The following is a 20,832-nucleotide window of genomic DNA, read 5'->3' on the forward strand; positions in this document are numbered from 1 at the left end:
CATTGGACCCCATCGCACAGCCCGAAGTCTGCAAATAAAAATTACCATCAAAAATAAAATAATTGCAGGTCAGTATCATTTCCAGAAGATCACAAAGCAAATCTATGTCCGGTCCCACATAAAGTGGGTTGTTACTCAATAATCGACGTACTGCGTGAATACCATAATTATTAGGAATCACAGTATATAAGCTTGACACGTCAAGACTGCATAATAAGCTGTTAGGTGGTACCCTCCCAACGGATGCAAGTTTCTTAAAAAAAACTAGTCGTATCAAGTAAATAGTTAGGATGTCCTAAAATGCATGGCTGTAATAAACCATCCAGATAAACAGAACAATTCTGAAATAAAGAGCCACGAGCCGCTATAATCGGGCGTCCCGGAGGACACTGAGCGTCCTTATGTATTTTGGGCAAAGAATATAAAAGCGGTGTAACCGGCCATTTAGGAATTAATGCGTCACATAAATGCAGAGATATAATCCCATCATTAACAGCTTGTGATAATCTATCAGACAATTTCAAAGTAAATTCGGCAGTAGGATCATGATCAAGTAATCTGTATACTTCAACATCTGCTAACTGCCTCAAAAGTTCATTCCTATAATCATCCAGATTCTGAACTACAATTGCCCTACCTTTGTCAGCAGGGCGAATAACCACATCATTATAGTTAGACAGATCTTTCAAAGCTTCAAACTCAATAGCAGAAAGATTATTGGAATGAGACATAGAAGAACAGTGAGATTTAACAGCCGTCTCAACATTACAATTAAGCATCCTAGAGAAGGTTTTAATAGATACATTATTAGTATATGGTTCAAAACTGGATTTATTTTGTAATTTACGTAACTGAGGTGGTAAAACCTCAGTATCCTTAATACTACTGGATGCATTAGTTCCATGAAAGAATTCATGCAACCGAAGTTGTTGTTACGATTCCTGTACTCCAGACTGGAGAAGATCTTATGGCAGAGATCTGAGTACAGGAATGAAATACAGGTTGTGGGAGCTGGAAAGCCTAGTAACCCCTGGCACCCTAACTCCGTTGTCTCGCCCGTGTTATCAGAAATCCCCTGCGAGACTATGGTTGCTTGAGCCCATGGCAGCCGCGTTCGAAGGGCGGATTATGTCTGCCCAACCCCGATGCCCCCGCAGGTCTTAATGGGAGACAAGGGGAAGTCCGAGACAGGGTGATAACAAGGGGCCCTCTGACTAAGCAACCAAGCCAGGGGTTACAAGCTAACTTAACTAAATCAAAAGGTATGTGCGGACTAGCCGCCAGGGAAAAGGACAACCAAAGATCCACTGATCCGACACTCCTATCCGGCACCGCTGGACACCAGAGTGGATCTTGTGGAAGCGGAATCCTCCGCAAAGCTCCAGAACACAATATAAACAAAATAATAAATAATAGCGGACAAGCCGCAACACACGGCTGCGCCGCGACTCACGAACACCACCAGATGTTAAAGGTGCTCGATCAGACTCCAGGAACAGATGGTAACTTCCGAGTACAGGATCACTGAGAACAGGAACAAACGAACAGACCGGGACTGGGAACTCTCTCAGCAGCAGAATCAGGCAAACAGGAAGCTATCACCGGCGTCTGTGAGGAGTCCTGGGAGTGCTTTTAACAGAGAGTCCTAATTAAATAATCCAGAGCAGCTGGCCTATTGCATGATTCCAACTGACAAAATGCAATTAGCAGCCAGGTGAGGCTGAACACATGGAACAAGCTGCAATTACACAGACTAACCAGCGGCAGCAGACAAGAGCATACTAAAACAGAGCAACAGGAAATCCTAGCATGCAAGACAACTAAATAAACATGAAATACCTAACAAAAATGCAAAACAGGAATGAGCCACAGCCGTGGCTCATAACATTACCCCCCCCTTGAGGAGGGGTCAAAAGACCCCAATATTCAGACTATCCAGAACAAGGGATACAAAAAAAAAAAAAAAAACCTGACACAATGGTCTAACAGACAAGAAAACAAAAAACAAGCTGTAGCAACAACTTGTAACAGTGCCCTCCCCTTGATGGTGGCCACTGGACACAAGACAAGGAAAAAAAAAATCTCTCTTTTTTTTTTTTTTATCAAGGCAAGAGTCAAAAATTATTTCTTTTTCTTCTTCTTCTTTTTACAAAGCTCTTTAGGTCTGACCAAGGTAATTCCCCAAACATTGTCTGAACTGATGGTACCACCCAGCAAGGCTGCGTTCAAATCAGAGACAGGTCTCTTACCCTTGGGAGCTGAACTTTCTGGTAAAGTACTATTATTAGAAGAAGAAGTCAGAAAAGCACATCCTGCAGTCAAAGCAACGGGCTGGGACTCTTGTGCCGAGTTTACAGTATTTGGTGGACTCTCAGCAGACAAGACGGGTGACTTAGAGGAACCTGAACCAATTTCTTTGAAACCGTATCTTTTAACAATTGCATCACAGAATGCTTGGGGATCCTGAAGAATGGGATCTTCAGCTTTCATTAGGCTGGTTGCCCACTCAGAAGGCTCTCCTCTAAAAGAATAAATCAGATAGAGCCCAAGGTTTTCTGAAGTGATGCCCAGAAATGGTCTAGACAACATAATAGTGTAATAGTGTTTGAAAAGCGCCATAAATTGGGCGAAGTCCCCATCAAAGGTTATGGATGTTGAAATATCAGAGTCAGGATCTGTTTCCTTTTCATCTGACTGACTGGAGTGCTTTGCTAGGACCTGGTCACTATTGACCTTACTCGAGGCTGAGACTCTCTGAACCCCACCCGGGGCTGAGACTTTCTGAACCCCACCCGGGGCAGTGACTTTCTGAACCCCACCCGGGGCAGTAACTTTCTGAACCCCACCCGGGGCAGTAACTTTCTGAACCCCACCCGGGGCAGTGACTTTCTGAACCCCACCCGGGGCAGTGACTTTCTGAACCCCACCCGGGGCAGTGACTTTCTGAACCCCACCCGGGGCAGTGACTTTCTGAACCCCACCCGGGGCAGTGACTTTCTGAACCCCACCCGGGGCAGTGACTTTCTGAACCCCACCCGGGGCAGTGACTTTCTGAACCCCACCCGGGGCAGTGACTTTCTGAACCCCACCCGGGGCAGTGGCCTCCGGGAACCCCGCTGGGGCAGTGGCCTCCGGGAACCCCGCTGGGGCAGTTGCCTCCGGGAACCCCGCTAGGGCAGTGGCCTCCGGGAACCCCGCTGGGGTCAGCACCTCGGATTCTTTTACTGGGACCGGGCCGTTGGCCTCCCTGACTGGGATCGGGCCACCGGCCTCCCTCTCTGAGTCGATAATTATCGAAAGTTCTTCCGTGACTATGACTTCCGGGACTTTTGCTGAAGCAATAACGTTCAGATCCTCCACTAATGCTATGCTTCTTAAGTTCTTTCCTGGGGAAGCGACTTCTAGACCCTTCTTTGGGGCTGCGTCTCTCGAGACCCCACTTGGGGATATTACTTCAAAGATCCCTTCTGGGGTTTTGCTTCTCGAGTTCCCTTCAAGAACTATGGTTTTAGATACCCTTTCTGGGGTTGCGCTCCTCAAGTCCCTACCTGGGGTAACAGCTTCTGAGACCCCTTCTGGTATGGAAACCTGAGCTACAATATTTGATTTCCCTCTATAAGCTTGGGTATCGGGTACCGCTCCAGCACTCTGGGCATCGGGTACCGCTCCAGCACTCTGGGCATCGGGTACCGCTCCAGCACTCTGGGCATCGGGTACCGCTCCAGCACTCTGGGCATCGGGTACCGCTCCAGCACTCTGGGCATCGGGTACCGCTCCAGCACTCTGGGCATCGGGTACCGCTCCAGCACTCTGGGCATCGGGTACCGCTCCAGCACTCTGGGCATCGGGTACCGCTCCAGCACTCTGGGCATCGGGTACCGCTCCAGCACTCTGGGCATCGGGTACCGCTCCAGCACTCTGGGCATCGGGTACCGCTCCAGCACTCTGGACATCGGGTACCGCTCCAGCACTCTGGGCATCGGGTACCGCTCCAGCACTCTGGGCATCTGGTACCGCTCCAGGACCCTGGGCTACGGGCACCACTCCAGGACCCTGGGCTACGGGCACCACTCCAGGACCCTGGGCTACGGGCACCACTCCAGGACCCTGGGCTACGGGCACCACTCCAGGACCCTGGGCTACGGGCACCACTCCAGGACCCTGGGCTACGGGCACCACTCCAGGACCCTGGGCTACGGGCACCACTCCAGGACCCTGGGCTACGGGCACCACTCCAGGAACTTGCAACTCCGCTTCCACAGGAACCTCAAGAGAGGAGAGAAACATTCTCTTTTGATTCCTGAATCTATAATGGGGCCCCCTTGCCCAAGGACCCCAATTATAGGACAGAGAGCTTTTTTGTGTGGGTTGTGTGACAAGTACCTCTGCCACAGTAGAGACAGGAGTAGGTCTTGTATCATGACTCAACTTGGACAGAGGGCAAGACTCGTCACCACACTTTGGCTTGCGCAACTCACAGGTCTGCAGATAATGGCCTAAACCCCCACAATATAGGCATAAGTTTAAGTTTCTGCGACGCAGACGCTCCTCTTCTGAGAGCCTGGGCCGCAGAAAACTTTTAAACTTTTTCTCTTCAATTAAACCAGAGGATTCTCTTGTCACCATACTGTGAACAAGAGTCTCTTTAGAGATAGATGTACTCTCAACGACTTCTGGCAAAATAAGCAAGATTTTAGTCAGAAGGTTTTGCAGTTGCTTTAGGGATTGCTGAAAAGCTTCCAGTCGCTCTGGTCTCAAAGCACTGAATACAGAGTTCAGGGCTGCGAGAGATGCCTGCAGGGCTTGCATAGTAGACATAGGAGGATTTAAAACTAGACAAGACAAGACAAGGCAAGACAAGGCTAGGCAAGGCAAGGCAAGGCAAGGCAAGGCAAGACTAAATTTTGCTAAACAAATCAAGACTTTTTTTTTGTATTTTTTTTTTTTTTTTTTTTTAAAACACCGGACTGGATTCTAAACTCCGGACTGGATTCTAAACTCCGGACTGGATTCTAAACACCGGACTGGATTCTAAACACCGGACTGGATTCTAAACACCGGACTGGATTCTAAACACCGGACTGGAGTCTGCACACTGAATTCTATACAGGACTGGATTCTAAACACCGGATTGGATTCTGCACACTGAATTCTAGACAGGACTGGATTCTAGACTAGACACTGGACTGGGCCAAAAAAGAAAAAAAAAGTTTTATTTCTTTTTTGTGGTATGGCCGGTGATAATGTTACGATTCCTGTACTCCAGACTGGAGAAGATCTTATGGCAGAGATCTGAGTACAGGAATGAAATACAGGTTGTGGGAGCTGGAAAGCCTAGTAACCCCTGGCACCCTAACTCCGTTGTCTCGCCCGTGTTATCAGAAATCCCCTGCGAGACTATGGTTGCTTGAGCCCATGGCAGCCGCGTTCGAAGGGCGGATTATGTCTGCCCAACCCCGATGCCCCCGCAGGTCTTAATGGGAGACAAGGGGAAGTCCGAGACAGGGTGATAACAAGGGGCCCTCTGACTAAGCAACCAAGCCAGGGGTTACAAGCTAACTTAACTAAATCAAAAGGTATGTGCGGACTAGCCGCCAGGGAAAAGGACAACCAAAGATCCACTGATCCGACACTCCTATCCGGCACCGCTGGACACCAGAGTGGATCTTGTGGAAGCGGAATCCTCCGCAAAGCTCCAGAACACAATATAAACAAAATAATAAATAATAGCGGACAAGCCGCAACACACGGCTGCGCCGCGACTCACGAACACCACCAGATGTTAAAGGTGCTCGATCAGACTCCAGGAACAGATGGTAACTTCCGAGTACAGGATCACTGAGAACAGGAACAAACGAACAGACCGGGACTGGGAACTCTCTCAGCAGCAGAATCAGGCAAACAGGAAGCTATCACCGGCGTCTGTGAGGAGTCCTGGGAGTGCTTTTAACAGAGAGTCCTAATTAAATAATCCAGAGCAGCTGGCCTATTGCATGATTCCAACTGACAAAATGCAATTAGCAGCCAGGTGAGGCTGAACACATGGAACAAGCTGCAATTACACAGACTAACCAGCGGCAGCAGACAAGAGCATACTAAAACAGAGCAACAGGAAATCCTAGCATGCAAGACAACTAAATAAACATGAAATACCTAACAAAAATGCAAAACAGGAATGAGCCACAGCCGTGGCTCATAACAGTTGTCTGTTAAGACGGTATTGTTCAATCTCCCAGTTGAAATCATTGAAACGTACAGTGGGGACAAAAGACAATTCAAGACTCAAAACTTTAAGCTCAATAGCTGACGAGTCCCGAGATGACAAATTAAATACTACTTTCGTTTCGGAAGCGGCGGCCTGCCTGGCCTTCCTCGACCTCACTTTGAGGCCACCCCGCCGCGTCTTCCGTCTCGTATTTGGGCACGGGTAAGAACCCCTAAAGGGGCTACAGCTTCAGTATTAGTGTGGGGAGTGTGGGGGGTATCATTATAGTCAGAGTCACTAGTAGTCGGATTGTCCGGTAATGAATCAGAATCACCCCTGGATTTCTGTTGATATATCCCCCGATTATAATATCCCCTCCTGTTAGGCTCAGAACCAGTCCACAAGTACACTTTATTTTGATCATAATCAGCAGTCACTTTATTGAATTTGTGTCTCTTAAACTGTACCAGATCACACTTATACACAGCAATCTGTTTCTCTAATTTTTCAAGCCACTTAACCTAAGTATTAGACTCCAAGATTCCTTTAAATGATGTCTCAAAGGATTTAATCTTGTCACGAATCCCTGTGAGCTCTCTACTGGCCTCCTCAATAACAAGCAGCATTAGGTCATGACTGCATTTATTAAGGATGCCAATCCAACGTTTGCAGAATGTGGCATTGTAACGCCCAATCGTTACAATGATATTAGCAGTTGCTCTATGAATTTTCTTGATGGGATGATCAAGTTGAATAACCAGGAGATCACGTCCGATCTGTATACTAAAGTAACCGACAGAAACACGCTATTACATTCGAGCAGTTTTCACCCTAAACCACTGAAATATGGACTTCCATATTCTCAGTTTTTAAGGGCATGTAGAATTTGTAGCAATAGGGAGGATGCTGTATGTCAAATCAACAAGATGATTGATAAGTTTTTAGCTAGGGGATATTCTTTGTCCACCCTATTGTTAGCTAAAGAAAAAGCATTATCTAAGTCTAGGAACACCTTGCTGCAATCTGCCAAGAAAAATAGTCAAGAAAATCGTATGTCCTGGGTGAAACATTTTAATACGTCCAGAGGTGCTATTAAATCTGTTTCTAGACTTCTTTGGCCGATTGTAAGCACTGATGGAGATCTAAATTTGGAAGATAAGACACTTATGCCTTGTTACACTAGAGGGCGGAACATCCGTGATTGGGTATTTAAAACTGATATCACTAATATGTCAAGTGTTCCTTCTACTCAACATTTTCTCAGTCGACGTAATGGATGCTACAAATGTATCAATTGCGTTACATGCAGATACCTTGTTGCTGGTGACAGTTTCTGTCATCCATACAGTGGCAATAAGTTCTACATTAGACACAAAGTTACATGTACTACTAAGTTTATTATTTATTTTATTAAATGTCCTTGCGGACTTTATTATGGGGGTCATTCCGAGTTGTTCGCTCGTTATATTTTTCTCGCAACGGAGCGATTAGTTGCTAATGCGCATGCGCAATGTCCGCAGTGCGACTGCGCCAAGTAAATTTGCTATGCAGTTAGGTATTTTACTCACGGCATTACGAGGTTTTTTCTTCGTTCTGGTGATCGTAATGTGATTGACAGGAAGTGGGTGTTTCTGGGCGGAAACTGGCCGTTTTATGGGTGTGTGTGAAAAAACGCTACCGTTTCTGGGAAAAACGCGGGAGTGGCTGGAGAAACGGAGGACTGTCTGGGTGAACGCTGGGTGTGTTTGTGATGTCAAACCAGGAACTAAACTGACTGAACTGATCGCAGATGCCGAGTAAGTCTGGAGCTACTCAGAAACTGCTAAGAAGTGTCTATTCGCAATTCTGCTAATCTTTCGTTCGCAATTTTGATAAGCTAAGATTCACTCCCAGTAGGCGGCGGCTTAGCGTGTGCAAAGCTGCTAAAAGCAGCTTGCGAGTGAACAACTCGGAATGAGGGCCTATGTCGGCAAGACCGATAATACCCTACGTGAACGAATGGCTGGGCATCGTTCCACTATTCGGGCTGCGTTGGAAGCTGGTAGTAGTAATCATCCAGTTGCACGTCACTTTGTAGAAGCAGGACATAGTATGGCTAACTTACAATACATGATTATTGATCATGTGCCAGCATCTTTAAGGGGCGGTGATCGCTCACTTAGATTACTCAAGTGCGAGTCGGGCTGGATTCATAGATTAGGTACTCTTGTACCTCGTGGTTTAAACGATACTTTGGGTCTTCATGCATTTATTGAAATATTATTATATTCATATAATACTTACTGTTGACAGTATTTTCTTTATGCTGCATTTCTGCTGCTTTTGTATTATCTGTGCTAAACTTAGATTGTTATCCTGTATGCTTTTCAGTTTACCCTTTGCCATTTTTCACTTTGTTTTTAATAGCGCCGGTTACCAGGGCTACGGACTGGGCGTGATGACGTCATTGGTGGGTGCCATGCTTCCTGGTTCCGGACGCTGCTGGCGGCACGTGTCACTCGGTGGGGATATAAGGTGAGCTCGGTTTCATGGTTGTTATATGCCTGATGACGATGTGAAAATAAAATACATCGAAACGTTGCTGCTACATATGCCTGCATCATCGTGAGTTTATTTGTCTGGGTGCCGCTTGTGATTTGCTTTTATATATATATATATATATATATATATTAAAGCGCAATGGAATTTGCTGCACTATATAAGAAACTGTCAATAAATAAATATTTCTACAACTATATTAATATTCATACCTCTCCTCTCCTAATATTCATACCTCTCCTCTCCTCTCCTCTCCTAATATTCATACCTCTCCTCCCAGACAGCAGTCTGTCTCTCGCCAGTGATTCCATACAGCATTCCCAACTTCCCCACCCCATCTCAAAGCCCTGTATCCCCTCACCAATCTATGCTGGGAAGAGACTCACCTGTGCTGCACTCACAAGTATCCAGAACCAAACGCCGCACAGCAGGAACCATGCGGATCTCACACCCCACCAGAAGAGCAGGGCACGGGAATCCAGGCCAGAGGAGCTGCTGGCATGTCCTGTTACTGACTGCAACAGAGCTGGACGCGGAAGAGCAGGCGCACACTGCGCTGCACAGTCACTGTGTGTAAGAGGCTCCTGTCACTCTGAGGCTGCAGCCACACCTCATACAGCTCGCTGCCCTATTTGAACAAGATGGCTCGCATCCCTGCCAGGCACTAAGCAGTCAATACTTGGGGCCCCTCTGATCCTTGAGGCCCAGTACAGGTGTCCCCTTTGACCCCCCCCCGTCGCCGGCCCTGTCGGTATTGTGATGTAGGCACAATTGATCTTGAGATGGTGTTACCTACACCCAGCAATGGGGAGCTGCAAAGCTAGGTATCTGGTCTTTAGGTCGATCTCACTTAGGTCGACAGCCATTAAGGTCGACCACTATTGGTCGATATGCATTAGGTCGACATGGTCTTTAAGTCGACATGCTCAGTAGGTCGACATGGCAAAGGTCGACACATGAAAAGGTCGACACGATTTTTCCCCAAAAAATGTCAATTTTTAAAAACTTTTTCTTACTTTACTATCCAAGTGGACTACGATTGTGAATAATAACCTATGCTGAGCGCAGCGGTAGCTCGAGTGAGGGGAGCCATGCGAGGGGACACAGTGCACCAATTGGGGTTCCCCGTCACTTTACGAAGAAAATGACACCAAAAAAATTAACAAAACTCATATCGACCTTTTCTGTGTTGACCTATTCCATTTGTTGACCTAGTCACTGTCGACCAATAGTGGCCGACCTAATGACTGTCAACCTAGTTAGGGTCGACTCAATTATACACATCCGCAAAGCTAGGGAGGCTTTGCAGGATCCCGTCATGGTAATATATCTACAGTATGTGCAAGCCTGGTCACTGCCCACACATGCACATTTTACTGGAGCCCTTCTTGTAGGCCCTACACACTGGGTGATATCACTCAGAGATATGAACGATCTTGTTCATTACTGATCGAGATACCGTTCATATCTTTGAGTGTGGAGGCACCAGCGATGAACGATGCGTGGCCCCACGCTCGTTCATCGCTGGTGCCCGTCGGCTGTGCATGCAGGCCAATATGGACGAGATCGTCCATATTTGCCTGCACTGCTATGGAAACTTCACTTCCCCCGTCACTGCCCCCCCGCCACCGGTTCGCCCGTCAGCCGTATCCGCCGTCGGGCAGCTCGGCGGTGGATCTTTAAATGTGTAGGGCCCTTTAGATGAGAAAAGCGTCACTGGAGTGATGTTTTCCCCAGGAGGAGCCTGTTTTGATAAATGTGTTACAGGAAACATTTGCTGTGATATGTGGTGTTGTCAAATATAAATCTTGGTTGATACTTCAATTAGCTGCAAAATCGCAGTAATTTACCATAATTGGCGATTTTGCAAAATTTGTGGCTTTTTTGCTGCGAAAATGGACTTTTCACGGATGTGCGTGCTCCCTCAATTCCCCCATTCAGTTGTAAATTTGTGAAAACGTGATTACCGCGAAAAATGTTGCCAAAATTAAAAAGTGAAAATTGGGTAAATCTGCTTGTAATCTGCCCAATAAAAGCTAATACCAACATCGGATAACAGTATAGAAGTTTATTATTGGTTATAATAAAATTATTTCTGGTACTGAAATTGGGTCACATGACTGTTATAAGCATTTTTTTTTTAAATGTAAAAAATGACAGAAAACTATGGCCCTCATTCCGAGTTGTTCGCTCGGTATTTTTCATCGCATCGCAATGAAAATCCGCTTAGTACGCATGCGCAATGTTCGCACTGCGACTGCGCCAAGTAACTTTGCTATGTAGAAAGTAATTTTACTCACGGCTTTTTCATCGCTCCGGCGATCGTAATGTGATTGACAGGAAATGGGTGTTACTGGGCGGAAACACAGCGTTTTAGGGGCGTGTGGCTGAAAACGCTACCGTTTCCGGAAAAAACGCAGGAGTGGCCGGAGAAACGGTGGGAGTGCCTGGGCGAACGCTGGGTGTGTTTGTGACGTCAACCAGGAACGACAAGCACTGAACTGATCGCACAGGCAGAGTAAGTCTGAAGCTACTCCAAAACTGCTACGAGGTTTGTGATCGCAATATTGCGATTACTTCGGTCGCACTTTTAAGAAGCTAAGATTCACTCCCAGTAGGCGGCGGCTTAGCGTGTGTAACTCTGCTACATTCGCATTGCGACCGATCAACTCGGAATGAGGGCCTATGTTTTTTCCAGCAAATTATAAGTGCTATCATTAAATTCTGGGTACATAAAAAATGGGTATAAGTATATATTTGGGTCATTTAAGGGGACTTTTAAAAAAGAAGGTTGAAACAGACCGATTACTCGCACCTGCAAGTCTAAAAACACCTGTCCCACTGACAAGCACCTCAATCAATATACCTGTCCCATACCTTGTACCCCAATTTCCATCATTTTGCACTTTTTCACCCCAGAATTGACATTTCATTATTGGCCAATTAAAAATAATGAAAAACTTCCAAGTGCCTTATTAGTCATTCAGGGAGGTGTCCCAGGGGTTCGGAAACGAGCCCTGACATTTTTTACTTAAAATAGGGCTTTAGCCCAACTTTTTATCTGCTCAGAGTAGGTGAATTGAAATTCGTGATAAAATGAACTGCATTCTACTGTACCTTGCTGCAGGACCATCCACTTCACTGACCCTAGAGCTGGGCAGGTTGGTCATTACAGAGAGCAATCAGGTATATGTATATCTAGAAACAGATAAATGAATCATGTCATCGTGCCATAGTGTCATCTTAAACCACTGAAATCAGAGAATTACAGTAAAGAAAAAGCAGGAGACCCAAGAGGAGAATATCTAGGAACCCACAAGCTCTTTCTCCACATATCTAAAGAAATCTTGGTTACACATTTGTCGGTTATTTCACCGAAATGTCTGGGAGTAGACTTGATGGAATAGTCTCTGGAAATTGCTGCGTGTAGTTCATGGATTTGGTATATAATAGTAATACACCTATAGTCAGAGGCGTCTCTTGCCCTCTGGACACCTGGTGCAGCCGTAAAAAGGGGCGGAGCTTTGTGATAAAGGGGCAGAGTGTCACTGGAGGGGCGGGGCTTCGTGCCCCTTCTTCCGTTCTCCTACACTTGGGGTCTGGATAGGGGCAGGGCTTCGCAGGAAGTGGACAGGGCTTCGCGTACCGAGTCGACCCCCGTTTTTCATCACTTGGCAGGATCGGGAGTTGCGGGCTGCCTCCCTTGGAGTGCTGTTTCTGCAGTGCCGGCTCCTGCTCAGTGACAGGAGCCGAGTGCTGCACATAATGTGAGCAGGAGCCGGCATTTTGGTGTCACCCCTCGGCGGGTGACACCCGGGAGCGGGCCGCACCCAGGGCCTGATTAAGGGCCACATGGGCCTGGAGCTGAAAATATTCAAGGGCCTATTGAGAAAAATGGGGGTGATGTGATCAGTGCTGTGTGGGTGTGGTGAGAGCCAAGTGGGCGTGTACATCCCCTACACTGTTAACTCCAATGTCTCTCTAAATATGTAAAAATTGCATAATTTTGTAAGAAAGATAGAAATGCAATCTTAATAGTTAGGATTTATGGCCGACCGTATGGTCAGCTGGTGGGTAGTGATCATCATGCTGCCATGATAATGGGCCTATTTTTATGTGGAGGCCTGGAGCGCCATCCGCCCCATTGTTAATCTGACCCTGACCGCACCCCCCTTGTGACGCCAGTGACTATAGTAAACAACAGCAAAAACAGAATGGGGAAAACTCAAGGGCAGATCAAAAGATGAGGGGACCATTGGCGTTTCTATAATGGGTGCAATAGGTGCGGTGCACATGGGCCCCTGGGTCCAAGGAGGTCCCATGCCGTATCCATTGCACCCATGTTTTAATACTTACCTTTCCAGAGTACCTTGTCAGGCACTGCAGCCGCTACAAAAACCACAGCCTAAATGTCTGGCGTACATGCGCAGTAGTGAAATGAGTCTCCAGAGCATGGCGGGGCCATGTTTCAGGAGACCTGCACATGCGCAGTAGTGAAATGAGTCTCCAGAGCATGGTGGGGACCATGTTTCAGGAGACCTGCATATGTGCAGTAGACTCCGGCACAATGTCTGCACGTGGGCCCCCTTTCCCTGGGGAGGGCCCTTGTGTACCCTATTTTTGGGACCCCATCACCTCCTTTTTTCTGCAAAATGCGCCGTGTTTCCAGCAATATCTGCAGCGTTGTTGGTCAGAATAGAGTTTCTGTCATACATTATTAGCAGAGATAGTTATATTATTAAATAGAGAATATTGGGTGCATTATAAATGCTATAATTCAATGTTTTACAGGTTTCTAAGTGTAAACTGCCGTGAAAGATATATCATCATGTATCTGTCGATGGCAGCTGTAACAGTGCAATGTCGTCCAATCTACCTGTAAGTTATGTTCTACAATGGATTCAGAGGATTCCCAGGGACCCTGAAGATCACGGGAAAGGCATCTGTGTCAGTAGATAATTTACAGTGGGTTCCGCATGAACGTATTCCATATTCTCTGAACGTTTGTTATTTAGAACCAACAAATCACTTCACAAACGTTCAGCTGGAGAAAAAAAAATGGAACTTAGGACAAAATTGTCTTTCAAAATGTTTTTGAATAAATAAATCCTAAAAAACTAACAGAATGAATATATATCACATAGAAATTATATATCTTATCTAATAATAGGCTAACGCTGCTCCTCACCTCTATCGGGGGAATAGCGTGCACCGGAGGCCACCAGATGGCGCCCAACGGAGCAATTCAAGTGTTGCTCCGTTCCGGCGTGCACAGCCTCTGACGCTGACATTTCTGGTAAGTTGTTCTGTCATTTTGGACTGGTAACTAGTATATATATATATATATATATATATATATAATTTATTCAATCATCTGCTAGAATACATTTTCCACTATCGTCAATCGTTCTGCAACCCAAAAGCAATGAAATACAGCTATTAAAAGAAATGATGCTTCCAGTTTATCTCTATAAAATAGGTTTGTGTACAGCAAAATATTACGCAGCAAAAATGAAATAATAAGAATAATTATTCCGTTCACGGCGCTACCTTCTCTGCTGTCCATTACTGAGGGCGGTGTAAGGGATCCTGGACTGCCGCTGCCTGATCTAATCTCTTCCTACTGTTACCTCGTTTTTATTCTTCTCCGTATTATCACCTAGAGGTTTTATTGTTTTCTTCTTTTGAGCCTTTTTTTTTTTTACACCTAAATATAATTTATTTAAAATGCATTCCTTTATTGGTATGCAACTTCCCATCATCTTCTCTCTATGGATCAGTCCCAATCAGTTAGCACAGTCACCATGACCTAGGAAGGAGAAGAATAATCAGAATACAGTCATTTAATCAAGACAGGATTTTCTAATGGTATTATGCAAAGCGGATGTTCTAGAGCAGGCATGTCAAACTCTTGGTCATCCAGCTGTTGTGAAACTACGAGTCCCAGCATGCTTTACCAGATGATCAGTGGAAGGTATGCTGGCAAAGCATGCTGGGATTTGTAGTTTCACAACAGCTGGAGGGCCACGAGTTTGACATGCCTGTTCTAGAGGAATGGGGGGAGGGGTGCAATATCACAAACCCGCCTGCACACCTCCCTAATTAATGTCTCTGTACAGGAGACCACCAGTGGACACAACTCATAATAACTCTTTACTGATGGAGAATGGTAAGGGGTATTGATTACTTCCATGATAATACATCCATGATGATACAGTAACATAGTTTCTGAGGTTGAAAAAAGACAATTTGTCCATTGAGTTCAACCTATATGTGGTCTCCGACGCTGTATTATTTTTTAGGACTAATTTTGTCTGTTGCCAATGTCGGCCGTTATGTTTATTCCTTATTTCTCTTTTTTAATAACTATAGTACGTGACTACGCACCATAACCCTGTTTATCCGTATCCATTAGGAATTTATCTAGCCCATTCTTAAAAGTGTTGACTGAGTCCGCCATTACTACTCTCTCAGGCAGGGAATTCCAAACTCGTATTGTTCTTACTGTGAAAAAACCTTTACGCCTCTGTGTGTGAAATCTCCTCTCCTCCAACCTAAGCGGGTGTCCACATGTCCTCTTTGATGATCTTACCAAAAACAGATCCCCCCGCAAGCTCTGTGTATTGTCCCCTTATATATTTGTAAATGTTGATCATGTCCCCTCTTAGTCTCCTCTTTTCCAGTGTAAACATGCCAAGCCTTTCCTCATATTCCAGCTTCCCCTTAATTAGTTTGGTCGCCCGCCTCTGAATCTTTTCTTGTTCAAGGATATCATTTTTGCAGTATGGTGCCCAAAAATTGTGCACAGTATATCAAACATTTCATTTGATTGTATGTATCTAGGATATATCACAAGCCAAGAGACTATTTCCTCCCATCGCAATCTTTTGTGCATTGTCACATTAGATCAACTGTTATTTTATTAGAGAATAACTTAGTGTATGTATGTGTTTCTCATACTCACTTTATACCGACATGGATACAGAGTGCGCCATACAATCAGTAGTATATACTAGTATATAGATAGTAGATTCATGTTCCACTATTGAAGAACGATAACTATATGAAGTGTCTACAGTGCCTGTCAATGAGTGTACTGTACATCATTCCAGATGGCAATTAATTATGCATGTTACGTTATGAATATGGCTTCTCCTACCTTGGTACTTCTATAATTTATGGTAAACAACAGAGACAGTTATTTTGTTGGAGAGTTTAAAAGTTGACTATACAATTGTCCTATTAATATTTAGGGGTCTATTTAATAAATAAAAATACAACTTTACTTCAGCATTTTAGCCATACATTTGTTTTATCTGTATTTATTCTCTGCCTGTACATTTCGCCTGTCACATTCCCGCAGCTCCCATTGGATAAGGGAATATATGGGCAGGTTGGATGGGCCAAGAGGTTCTTATCTGCCCTTAAAGTCTATGGGGTAAATTTACTAAAACTTCTAAAAATGAAAAGAGGTGACGTTGCTCATAGCAACCAATCAGATTATGACTATCATTTCTCTATTGCATCCTAGAAAATGATAGACATGAATCTGATTGGTTGCTATCGGCAACATCACCTCTTTTCATTTATAGAAACTTTAATAAATTCATCCCTATGTTTCTATATAATGGGGGCTGTGCAGGAATGTTATTTATATAGATGAGAAAAACACAAACGGGTGAGAGAAGCACAAATGGAGGATCCTGTAGCACAGAAGAGGCGTTATCTGCCTACTTTCCGGCACTGCCCCGGCCAGTTCTGTCATCTTCGCTCCCCCAGCCGGCATCGTCTTTTATTCTCCAATAATTCCAAAATCATTTAAAAGGATGCACCCCAAAACAGTAGACTTTTCTTCTCCATTTGTGCTCCCTGGCTTAAACTTTCCAGTTAAGTCAGAGAGTATAAGCCCAGGGGATCACGGAGCACCCCCAGCGTTTAGTACCCCACCTTAATTTTGGGATCCGGTCTCTAGGTCGACAAGACTTAGGTCAACAATGACTAGGTCAACAACCATTGGTCGACAGTAAGTAGATCGACATGGTTTCTAGGTCGACAGGCACTCTAGGTCAACATGTTCTAGGTCGACATGACAAAAGGTCGACATGAGTTTTTCACTCTTTTTTTTATTTTTTTAACTTTTTCATACTTTACGATCCACGTGGACTACATGCGAGGGGACACGGTGCACTAATTGGGGTTCCTGGTTACTGTACGAAGAAAACGACACCATTTAAAAAAAACAAAACTCATATCAACCTTTTTTCATGTCGACCTAGTACGTGTCGACCTAGAGTCCCTGACGACCAAGAACCCATGTCGACCTACTTACTGTCGACCAATAGTGGTCGACCTAGACACTGTCGACCTGAATCTAGTCTATCTAACATACCCCTTAATTTTATATACTTTGTTGGTTAACATATCTTTCTGTCACATACTATTTCAGTCCAGTTCAGGATCATTCCCTCTCTTATCGTTAGAGATCTTGGGTAGAGATTTATCAAAGCTTGGGGAGAGAGAGAGATAAAGCGGAGAGAGATAAAATACCAACTGTCATTTTATAGGATGCGCCAGAAACATGGCAGAAGCTGAGCAACGTCTTCACTTTATCTCTGCCCAAGATTTGATAACTCTCCCCCGTACTGTAATAACGCTGTCCTAATGGAGAATGGACACGGGGTATTGATTCCATTCTCACCGGATATTTCATTGCGTATAGAAGAGGCTGCTCTGTCTATGTATGAATACACGTGTAACTTGGAGACATGAGGTTTTCAGTCACGCTAGCTGCAATAAGGTCAGGCTGCTACAAATGGGCTTTTTAGCTTTTTCTATTCATCTAAGTGCAGCCGCTCTTTGAAGATGTACTGGGCTAATTAATAGGATAATGGGATAATCATAATTGTTGCATCGTTGGTGTCTTAAATATTCTCCGAAAGTACCACTTAGCAAGGTGTATTGAAGAAGCAATAAAATGAATTCAGTCACCCAAGCAGCTTCGCTACCGTCATTTTCTAACCACCGCGTGACCGCGGCTGTTATCTGATATGTGAAAGCAGCACTCCCAGTTCAGGCTGTGCCTCTGGTATTTACTTACCTGGTCAGGGCCCACACCAATTACCCTCCTCATCCCCAGAGCGAGCAGCCTGACCTATTCTTGTAGGGACACTTTGGGCAGATTTACCAAACCTTCTAAAGAGGGCAAGTGAAGGTGTTGCCCATAGCAACCAAATCATACAGCTGGAGCCATGCTGCCAAGCGCACAGAGATGCTCCCAGTCACTTTGAATTAGAGATGAGCGCCGGAAATTTTTCGGGTTTTGTGTTTTGGTTTTGGGTTCGGTTCCGCGGCCGTGTTTTGGGTTCGACCGCGTTTTGGCAAAACCTCACCGAATTTTTTTTGTCGGATTCGGGTGTGTTTTGGATTCGGGTGTTTTTTTCAAAAAACCCTAAAAAACAGCTTAAATCATAGAATTTGGGGGTCATTTAGATCCCAAAGTATTATTAACCTCAAAAACCATAATTTACACTCATTTTCAGTCTATTCTGAATACCTCACACCTCACAATATTATTTTTAGTCCTAAAATTTGCACCGAGGTCGCTGTGTGAGTAAGATAAGCGACCCTAGTGGCCGACACAAACACCGGGCCCATCTAGGAGTGGCACTGCAGTGTCACGCAGGATGTCCCTTCCAAAAAACCCTCCCCAAACAGCACATGACGCAAAGAAAAAAAGAGGCGCAATGAGGTAGCTGACTGTGTGAGTAAGATAAGCGACCCTAGTGGCCGACACAAACACCGGGCCCATCTAGGAGTGGCACTGCAGTGTCACGCAGGATGGCCCTTCCAAAAAACCCTCCCCAAACAGCACATGACGCAAAGAAAAAAAGAGGCGCAATGAGGTAGCTGACTGTGTGAGTAAGATAAGCGACCCTAGTGGCCGACACAAACACCGGGCCCATCTAGGAGTGGCACTGCAGTGTCACGCAGGATGTCCCTTCCAAAAAACCCTCCCCAAACAGCACATGACGCAAAGAAAAAAAGAGGCGCAATGAGGTAGCTGACTGTGTGAGTAAGATAAGCGACCCTAGTGGCCGACACAAACACCGGGCCCATCTAGGAGTGGCACTGCAGTGTCACGCAGGATGTCCCTTCCAAAAAACCCTCCCCAAACAGCACATGACGCAAAGAAAAAAAGAGGCGCAATGAGGTAGCTGACTGTGTGAGTAAGATAAGCGACCCTAGTGGCCGACACAAACACCGGGCCCATCTAGGAGTGGCACTGCAGTGTCACGCAGGATGTCCCTTCCAAAAAACCCTCCCCAAACAGCACATGACGCAAAGAAAAAAAGAGGCGCAATGAGGTAGCTGACTGTGTGAGTAAGATAAGCGACCCTAGTGGCCGACACAAACACCGGGCCCATCTAGGAGTGGCACTGCAGTGTCACGCAGGATGTCCCTTCCAAAAAACCCTCCCCAAACAGCACATGACGCAAAGAAAAAAAGAGGCGCAATGAGGTAGCTGACTGTGTGAGTAAGATAAGCGACCCTAGTGGCCGACACAAACACCGGGCCCATCTAGGAGTGGCACTGCAGTGTCACGCAGGATGGCCCTTCCAAAAAACCCTCCCCAAACAGCACATGACGCAAAGAAAAATAAAAGAAAAAAGAGGTGCAAGATGGAATTGTCCTTGGGCCCTCCCACCCACCCTTATGTTGTATAAACAGGACATGCACACTTTAACCAACCCATCATTTCAGTGACAGGGTCTGCCACACGACTGTGACTGATATGACGGGTTGGTTTGGACCCCCCCAAAAAAGAAGCAATTAATCTCTCCTTGCACAAACTGGCTCTACAGAGGCAAGATGTCCACCTCATCATCATCCTCCGATATATCACCGTGTACATCCCCCTCCTCACAGATTATCAATTCGTCCCCACTGGAATCCACCATCTCAGCTCCCTGTGTACTTTGTGGAGGCAATTGCTGCTGGTCAATGTCTCCGCGGAGGAATTGATTATAATTCATTTTAATGAACATCATCTTCTCCACATTTTCTGGATGTAACCTCGTACGCCGATTGCTGACAAGGTGAGCGGCGGCACTAAACACTCTTTCGGAGTACACACTTGTGGGAGGGCAACTTAGGTAGAATAAAGCCAGTTTGTGCAAGGGCCTCCAAATTGCCTCTTTTTCCTGCCAGTATAAGTACGGACTGTGTGACGTGCCTACTTGGATGCGGTCACTCATATAATCCTCCACCATTCTTTCAATGTTGAGAGAATCATATGCAGTGACAGTAGACGACATGTCCGTAATCGTTGTCAGGTCCTTCAGTCCGGACCAGATGTCAGCATCAGCAGTCGCTCCAGACTGCCCTGCATCACCGCCAGCGGGTGGGCTCGGAATTCTGAGCCTTTTCCTCGCACCCCCAGTTGCGGGAGAATGTGAAGGAGGAGATGTTGACAGGTCGCGTTCCGCTTGACTTGACAATTTTCTCACCAGCAGGTCTTTCAACCCCAGCAGACTTGTGTCTGCCGGAAAGAGAGATCCAAGGTAGGTTTTAAATCTAGGATCGAGCACGGTGGCCAAAATGTAGTGCTCTGATTTCAACAGATTGACCACCCGTGAATCCTTGTTAAGCGAATTAAGGGCTCCATCCACAAGTCCCACATGCCTAGCGGAATCGCTCCGTGTTAGCTCCTCCTTCAATGTCTCCAGCTTCTTCTGCAAAAGCCTGATGAGGGGAATGACCTGACTCAGGCTGGCAGTGTCTGAACTGACTTCACGTGTGGCAAGTTCAAAGGGCATCAGAACCTTGCACAACGTTGAAATCATTCTCCACTGCACTTGAGACAGGTGCATTCCACCTCCTATATCGTGCTCAATTGTATAGGCTTGAATGGCCTTTTGCTGCTCCTCCAACCTCTGAAGCATATAGAGGGTTGAATTCCACCTCGTTACCACTTCTTGCTTCAGATGATGGCAGGGCAGGTTCAGTAGTTTTTGGTGGTGCTCCAGTCTTCTGTACGTGGTGCCTGTACGCCGAAAGTGTCCCGCAATTCTTCTGGCCACCGACAGCAT

The sequence above is a fragment of the Pseudophryne corroboree genome, chromosome 4 (assembly GCF_028390025.1).
Source record: "Pseudophryne corroboree isolate aPseCor3 chromosome 4, aPseCor3.hap2, whole genome shotgun sequence".
Lineage (NCBI taxonomy): Eukaryota > Metazoa > Chordata > Amphibia > Anura > Myobatrachidae > Pseudophryne > Pseudophryne corroboree.